Genomic DNA, 7,741 nt, shown 5'->3' on the forward strand with positions numbered 1-7,741 from the left:
TTTGTGATGTCACAAATCATTCTGGTAGGCCCCGCTCCTAAAATCAGCTTTTTTGAGCACAGAGAAACTTTCCACTTTCAGCAGATGAATGTGAAAACATTCTTCTAGATTCAAACTCTGCACAGACAGCATTCAAACAGCACACTGTAGGGACATGAAGAAACAGTGATTTCTGACCGAAGACACTGCTGTAGCAGACTTTAGTTCATTTGGTAGGGAATTCCACAGAGTAGGACCATAATGAGTGAGGAAGAAGGAAACTAAGAAGTAAGAATGGTGTCACTGCTACAAATTCCACTACTAGATACTACATACTACTACTTACTATAACCCATACTGCACAGACTAATATCTTGCTCAGACCTGATGAACATTCACTAAGTTAAAATGAAAGAACCAACAGCTGAGCTGAACACCACCTGCCCGTCTCTTTTACTCTCTTTCATCTTCCTCTTGCCTTCCTCTCCCCTCACCCCTCCTCCCATCAGCCCCTCTGGCGCTCCCTTCTTCTCTCTCCCTGGGTTAATAGCTCTAATTAAAGGCCAGGCGGAGTTTGGCCAGTGCTCAGGAACAGTTGAAATAGAGGAACAATTCTGCCCTTTCATTCATGAAATTACCTCCTGGTCGCCCCCCTCTCTCACCCCCCCACTCACCCCACCTGGCTGGGCCCGTGATCGCAGGAGAGACAGGCTGATATTTATGTTATTACATTCAGCTCTGTGGGGCACACTGGCACAGACAGATTTATCCACCTCTCTGAGTGGATGTACAGATTTACATCCTGGTACTGGATCCCGCTTTCTACACTCTGTATGTGTAAACTGTCTGTGTGATACAACTGACAGTGTTGACAGAATGGGAATTTTGTAAATCAGGGTTTTGGAACACATACAAAAGAGTTTTTTTATGTGTCATCTCATCATTTAGAGATTCTTTCTATCAGAAACAGAACTTAAGTGAAAAATTCATCACATTAAACGTACTACAAGGAGTTTACAACATGTTATGAAGCAGTCTCATTATAATACTGATGCCTCTATTTGACCTACATAAACAAACAAGACTGACCACTGGGTCAGATTCCCCTTGAAATCAATAAAACGAGGCGGCAGAAAAACTACCACTTTTGTCCAACATGTTTCTAGTCACCAGGAGGAGCACCGTGCTTTAAAGCTAATTTGACATTGAAAAAAAAAAAGGTTTCCCATAAGGTTACATTGAACGGGTGAACGTTTCACTATCAGAGTTTCATCTATTCAGTCTGATAACATTTTTAAAGTCAAGAAAATTCGCAAGATTAAATTATTTATCTCCATTCAAGTTAAAGGAGGGCTAAACAGGAAGTTAGCTGGCTCTGCCAGCGGAAGTCTCTGGTGCTAGTCTCTGTATGTATTCATCTGGGTAATTTCTTTACAGCGGGAAGGGGCTTTGACTTCATGCACCACTGAGCAGCTTTCATAGAATTGAATGGAGCCCTGCCTCCAACACGGTATCCAGTTTTCTTTATACATCCATGCAGTAGCCCAGAAGGCACAAACCAAACACTGGCTCTGGATAGGGACTTTAGCATTTTTTTTTACACTTTATGGCCACTGTAATTTCTCCGACATACTTCTATGGGGAAGGTGAGACGAGGGGGATGCAATCTGCAGCTATACCACTAGATGTCACTAAATCCTTCACGCTGGTCCTTTAAGATATCTGTCTCTGAAATCTCTGATTCGTCCTCAACTCAATGGAGGTGAATGGGATCTCATTTGTGTTGCTGAAAGCATTGAAAAACTGTATTTAAAATATTTAATCTCTTTTCAGAGGTTACCCTGGATAATCGAGACACCACACTATTTCCTTGAGTGCCACAAGGTCATATAGTGTACTGTATGTCCTTTTGGGACATGGATCTCATTTTAGTCACTGCAGGCCACGGAGAAAAGAGCAGGGTGGATTATACCAGCAGGTTGAGGCAGTGGGGTCTGAGTGCCTCTGGGGCCACAGGCCAGATAACAAGCTGACAGTAACATGGACCACTTGATTGGGGCCACAGTCACCAGAGGGGGTTGTTGGCAGGCCAGGACCTGAGATTAGTCAGGGGACTGAAGGAGGGGGACGGTGCAATTAGCCCCAATGTTATATCTGCCAGGCTATCCCGACTGCAGCACAATGACAACTTGGTGTGTAATGGGATGAATGTTGGATGTTCAGATATTACTGCTGATCGCCACGCAGCACAGTGAAATGAAAAACAGATATTATTTGTATGAAATGCCCTGAAAAGTGAGCAAAATTAAGGGTTTGTCATTTATAAGCTTCCTATAATGAAGCAGAATTCAGTTAATGGCAGAAAATGCTGTTAAGAAGCACAGGTCTGTCTCTGTCACCGTGGGAGTAACAGCGCTAATTTCAACATGTAGGTGCAAGTTTCAGCTTGAACAGAACTCCACAGAAATTGAATGAATGAAATGACACATCATTAAACTGTGAAAGATAAAAAGTTTAAAAAAAAAAAAGATTTTTTTAAATCACCTTATAATGTATGTAAAAAAAATAATATGATTTCAATCCCTCTGGAAAAAAGTCACATTACTGAAGTAATATAGTAAAAATTACATGTCTAACAGTCTTGCAGTCCTCGCAGAACTCCTATTCAATTTAACATGTGTACATGTGGTCCAAGTCTACATCCAGATCCAGATTAAAATCCAATGTTGCTAAAAAAAAAAAAAAAAATGCTCTCCGGGCCCACCAGGTCATCATTTTACAAATGACCCAGGATGCAGATCCAAATTAAGAGTATAGGGTAAAGATGCAGGTAAAAAATTAAAGGAAAAATAAAGAGTAATCCCAGAGTTAATCCACACATCCAGGTAAAAATCACAGGGAATGAATCAGTAGTAATAGTCCTAGTTGTATGGCAGGAGTGGCAGTGCCACATGGGAAGGATTTCCTACATCCAGACCCTCTGAGTGAATGGGCTAGGAGTCCAGGTGAGGAGGTGGAGAAATGGTGAAGGTTTTGGCCTTGGGACAGGGACTTTACCCAGCTGAGGGAAAAGGAGGGAGGGAGGGGTGGGGGGAAATATGTTTGTAAAGGGGCGTTGGGTGGAGCAAGAAAAGGAGGGAGCAAAGTTAGGAAATAGGACATGAAGGAGACAGGGGTGAAGTATTGGTACAATAAAGCAGGTGTTTAGTAAAGACACTGAGAATGGACTTTTAATGGTGGTCCACGGACAAAAAGCAAACACCTATTGTATTGTTAAGATGCAAAATGGTACTAGGATCCCAAGTTTTCTTAATTGTCCTTCCTGCGTCAATTGTCTCTCCCTGCCATGCTCAGATAATGAAAAAGAATGAATAATTAGGGATGCTACAGCTTTAAAGAAGTTTTAACTCACAAAAAATAAATAAAACAGCATTTTGAGGTTGATGAGAGCAGAGAAAATGAGCAAAAACAGTAAAACCAAAACACTGAGCTGAAAGACAACAAAAAATCTCTGTTGGCTCGTCAATACAAGCAACCCCTCTCACATTACTTACTAATGATTTCAATGTTGAAGATCCCCTCCAGACATGTATTAAGACATTTATACTGCCTGGGACAGTATAAGTATAATTTCCGTATAAAAATTCATATGAAGTCAATAAGTCCATTCTCAGTCTATAATGCACTGTTGGCCTCAGGTTTATACAGCACACTGTACAACTTGCACACTGGACCAGGATTGACTGAAATATTTTATCCACACTGTATGACAGTGATTGGTATCTTATTTGGTTCCACACTACAATTTAACAAGGAGGAAGTTATCCTGTTATAATGTATACTGTAGGTGTACTGTGATAAATGCCAGAAAGGTTAGGTGTCCTAAGGGCAGTACTGGAGGTCAGACAGCATAAGAGAGGGAGAGATGACAGGTGGAACAGAGAAGGATGGAGGAAGTGAAGTTGGTGAGCACCCAAGAAGGGAACTATGGTGTCTGAGTGTCCAGGTAAACAGACCGAGGCCTTCATGTTAATTTTCACTGCATGAACAAACATGAAAATGTGATGAATTACACCCACCAACTTGTCAGGGCCCAACAGCCTCACTTACTGCTAATGTGAGTCACTATATCATCACTAAGATTACTCAGAGCTGAGCAAACCTCTTCACGTCATAGTTTGATATGAAGAGATATGACAACCAATCATGCTTTGATAAGAAACATGGATAAAGTGTGTGCTGACCTAGTGATTAGGAACACAAACATTCATGCTGGATAAAGACATAATGCCACTAGAGGGCTCTCTCACTCGAGTGTACCACAAAAATAATCTTTTACACACCTCATTACATAATGTAGGAAGTGATGTATTGGGGAAAATCTAATAAAGTACTCACAGCTGAAGAGTGTGTAAGTAGTCTGGCTGTCCCTGGAAAACCATTCAAAACAAACGTGCAACAAAAAAAAAAAAGTCATGCCTGGATTGTATTTCAGGTCTTTTGATGCCAAGGAATTTCACAATATTGCAATGGGCCCAATGCAGCCTCTGGCCCTCTATTTATATTTTGTGGGTATAGAAATAACTACCTGTGAACCCTGCCATTAATCCCATTATGCATCATAGGTCCTAATTATGGAAAAGTCAATATCATTCAATCAGTGTTTTATCCAGAGCAAAACATCTTGACCACTACAGCCCATCAAATTAGCTGTATTATTCAGAACTTATCAACCCTTTACATTTTGGACACTCCCTGGCGTCCTCTAGCTCCGCCCTCAGGCCTACTACTGGTTGGACAATAAGAACAGAACAACAAGAGTTGTTGGAGCTGGTTATGGCAACGTCCATGGATAGCAAATGGCGCAAACACTGAAGTAACAAAAACTGCAGTTCCTCAAACAATTTATAACTTGAGTCAATCTCCATAAGCCCCCATATTAAAATGCCCAGCTTTACAGCAGAAATAAACATGCTTCCAGCGGTTTACAAAAAGTACGGTTTTGGTATCTATAGCTAATTTCCCTGTTCATGACTGTACAGGGGTGCATTTTTGTAAAAGTCACTTGTTTAAATAATATCAAGGTTTGAAGTTATGCATAATTAAGGGCGTGGTCAATTTGAGTGACAGGTGTGTGCCGTCACAGCTGGCTGTTTTCAATAACCAGGTTTCATTTAGCTGTGTCAACTCCACCTCTGCCAGTTTTTTGGATTAGCTAGGATCCTTTGCAGTCAGGAGTGTCAAGATGGCGAGGTCGGCTCGGGCACAAAATTGCCCCTGTGATTCGGGTTCGGTTCTGGCTCACGCAGAATTTTTTAGGGTCAGGTAGGATCTGATTTTTTTGGGCCCGATCAAAGCTGTTGAACAAAATCATAAAGTTAGATTTGATTGAATAAAGTCAGTTACACAGGTATCTAAAGTTTGCTAACATTAGCTAACATTAGCCATCATAAGCTACTGGTCATAACAGACCAAGTAAGGCTGTAGCAGCAAAAGCTCTGAGTGTGCTGGAATAAACAAGGGTGCGTTTTATTGCTTATGAATTAAACTTTTCATCTGTAAGAGAACAAAGTCACGCAATCTTGCTTTAATCTTGTCTCTAGAGGGCTTTGTTTCTTACTCATCTGTATTCTGTCCACCCTTCTGACTGGATCAGGATGTGTTGTGGATAGCACCTCTACTACACCTGAGGTCACTGTGTACAAGCAGCCAGTCAAATACCAGCAGGCTTTGTATGAAAGGCCACCAGACCAGACGGGTCCAGCATGGCAGTGATTCCATGGAAAATCAAACAGGCCAGCGCTTTCTTTGGAGACGCCAGAAGCTTTCAAACAGGCGTTCCTGTCAACCGTTTCCTAACTGTCACAGTCTGCCTCCACAGAGGGGAAAGCAGCAAATGCAGCCACAGACAGAGTAATATTGGACATACATAGGCAGGGGACACAGTTCTTAACTCCTGTAGTCCTGTTCAACTGACTGACTCACTTACACACACTCAGAGTCAGGCAGAAAAAAAATATTTTCTCTACCTCATATTGCAAACACATTCACCACAGCAGCCTGAACACACTCCACTCTTTGTCCTGGATTTCTAACTGAGCTTTAATGTAGCTTTTTCCAAATTTCTAAAAACTTTCCATTCAGTTTCTGTCCATGTTCAACATGTTTGTTTTCCCTTCATTCATTCTCTTTTCCCAAAGCATTACACCTACCTGCCAAACCTGACTCAAAAGTAGATCTTATCCTAACTAGTCTCATCAGACCTTAATCTTAAAGGTTCAATATTTAACTAGCCATTTGTAGACCTGCAAAAGAACTCTAATCGTTCTGTCCCAGTGGGGGCAATTTACATCATAAGCACATAGTGAAAAACATATCATTCAAACCCTTACCTTCCTGATCCAGTGGACCCTCCGTCTCCGTCTCCCCCTCAGGACTTCCCCCAGATCTCCGTCCGTCGAGCCGGGACGTCCAGCCCTCTCCTCTCCTCAGCACAGCACTCTCCTTGTTCTGTCCCCCTCCTTCCACCAGCTCACACTACATCTTTATTCCAGCTTGCTTGCTTAATTCAGGAGATCCCACATCCAAAAATACAGCAGGCAGCTTAAACCACCACCCTCCACCACTTCTTTGAGCCAGCCTCCCCACTGCCTGCTCCTCCTCCACCACCTCCTCCCTCTATCTCCCAGGACTGTCCCAGGGCATGAAGCCCCCCCAGCTGAGATGTGATCAGAGGTGTTCAGCCAGCAGCTGATGCTGGCGCAGTCTTACATCTGTAGATTACAGGTTGGGGGCAGCAGCTGGTCTGGTGTCTGCCTCTGGTGCTCTCCATCCTCTCCAGCATGGAGCCAAACTGATAGTGGTGGTGAAGATTAAGAGCCAAAGTGGGGAGCTTTAACTCTGTGTCGTCCTCTGATTTCTCCTTCTCCCCCTGCAATGAATCACCCCTAGTTTTCTTCACCCCCCCTTCCTCTGTCCTGCGCTGCAGTATCAGCTCGTCTCTACATCCCCTGTTTGCAGCAGAGCCTAAATCCTTCTCCCGTTCTCCTCCCCTGTCACCCTCTCCCGCCTGGCTGGCTGGCTGGCTGGCTGGCAGACCGACACTGCTGAGCCTCTCCTCCACAGCTCCTCTCTCTGTCTCCTTTAAACCCCACTCTCCCCTTGCCTCTTACCCCCCTCCCTTTCCTGGACACCCCAACTAGCTCCCTATCTCTCTGCAATGCAGCCAGCAACCTCCAACAAGCCTGGGGACTGTTTGACCGGAGCACCCCCTCCTCTTTTCCACCTCTGCCTGACTCAAAGCATCCTTTATGGGCTTATTTATCTTCCCTCCCTCCCTCTCCTCTCCTCTCCTCTCCTCTCCTGCTCAGAGGCTGAGCTGCTAAAATCCTGCAGGTTCCACGATCATGACTGGGTTGGCAGCCTGAGACAAACTGCAGCACGCCTCCGAGAATCGATACACGGCCGCCAAAGCCGCATTTAATTTAAGTCAGGTAATAGAACGTACAAACAACCTCTCGTAGGAAATAAGCCTGAAGTAGTTCCATCATCCTACATTTGAAGCCTTTTTCACACTCCTCTCTCTACATTCCCCTTTCTGGCTCCCTGACTGTGACACATATAGAGAGATATAGTAATTACTGTAATAGACCTCTCATGGCTTCAGCGCCTTCTTCCCCTCTTTCTCAGGGGGAAACAGAGGGTTAGTTAGGGGGCTAGTTGAGAGGGAGAGAGAGACCAGTGTGATGATCAGCTAAGTAGA

This window comes from Morone saxatilis, unplaced genomic scaffold (genome assembly GCF_004916995.1).
Source record: "Morone saxatilis isolate NCDOM2014 unplaced genomic scaffold, NCSU_SB_2.0 Contig2, whole genome shotgun sequence".
Classification (NCBI taxonomy): Eukaryota; Metazoa; Chordata; class Actinopteri; family Moronidae; genus Morone; species Morone saxatilis.